Here is a 1,514-nt window from a genome sequence, read left to right as displayed (position 1 = left end):
GGGTCGTTGCCCCGGGGGCCGCCGCCCCCCCTCTAGATGGGATCTCCAAGGGGGGCATGCGCCCCCCTAGCCCCTATATATAATGGAGGGGAGGGAGGGCAGCCGCACCCTAAGCCTTGGTGCCTCCCTCTCCCTCCCGTGACACCTCTTCCTCCTCCAGTAGCGCTTGGTGAAGCCCTGCTGGAATCCTTGCTGCATCCACCACCACACCGTCGTGCTGCTGGATCTTCATCAACCTCTCCTTCCCCTTGCTGGATCAAGAAGGAGGAGACGTCACGCTGACCGTACGTGTGTTGAACGCGGAGGTGCCGTCCGTTCGACGCTAGGATCTCCGGTGATTTGGATCACGACGAGAACGACTCCATCAACCCCGTTCTCTTGAACGCTTCCGCACGCGATCTACAAGGGTATGTAGATGCATCTCTCTCTCTCTCGTTGTTAGATGAACTCATAGATTGATCTTGGTGAATGTAGAATTTTTTTTTATTTTATGCAACGTTCCCCAACAGTTCATCACCGACCTAGGAGTTATACCCAATGCGTCGGGGCCGATCACTCACTTCTGTGACAACACTGGAGCTATTGCCCTTGCCAAGGAGCCCATGTTTCACAAGAAGACCAGGGACATCAAGCGTCGCTTCAACTCCATTCGTGAAAATGGTCAAGATGAAGACATAGATATTTACAAAGTGCATATGGATCTGAATGTCGCAGATCCGTTGACTAAACCTCTTCCGCGAGCAAAACATGATCAACATCAGAACTCTATAGGTGTTCGATTCATCATAGTGTAACTAGATTATTGATTATAGTGCAAGTGGGAGACTGTTGGAAATATGCCCTAGAGGCAAGAATAAAATGATTATTATTATATTTTCTTGTTCATGATAATTTTCTATTGTTCATGCTATAATTGTATTAACCGAAAACAATGATACATGTGTGAATACATAGACCACAACATGTCCCTAGTGAGCCTCTAGTTGACTAGCTCGTTGATCAACAGATAGTCATGGTTTCCTGACTATGGACATTGGATGTCATTGATAACGGGATCACATCATTAGAAGAATGATGTGATGGACAAGACCCAATCCTAAGCATAGCACAAGATCGTGTAGTTCGTTTGCTAAAGCTTTTCTAATGTCAAGTATCAGTTTTTTAGACCATGAGATTGTGTAACTCCTGGATACCGTAGGAGTGTCTTGGGTGTACCAAACGTCACAACGTAACTGGGTGACTATAAAGGCACACTACATGTATTTCTGAAAGTGTCTGTTGGGTTGGCATGAATCGAGACTGAGATTTGTCACTCCATATGACGGAGAGGTATCTCTGGGTCCACTTGGTAATGCATCATCATAATGAGCTCAATGTGACCAAGTGGTTGTTCACGGGATCATGCATTACGTAACGAGTAAAGTGACTTGCCGGTAACGAGATTGAACGAGGTATTACGGGATTACTTGAATCCTCGACATCGTGGTTCATCCGATGAGATCATTGTGAAACAT

This window comes from Triticum dicoccoides, chromosome 3B (assembly GCF_002162155.2).
Source record: "Triticum dicoccoides isolate Atlit2015 ecotype Zavitan chromosome 3B, WEW_v2.0, whole genome shotgun sequence".
NCBI classification, from domain to species: domain Eukaryota; kingdom Viridiplantae; phylum Streptophyta; class Magnoliopsida; order Poales; family Poaceae; genus Triticum; species Triticum dicoccoides.
This window is presented reverse-complemented; position numbering follows the sequence as displayed.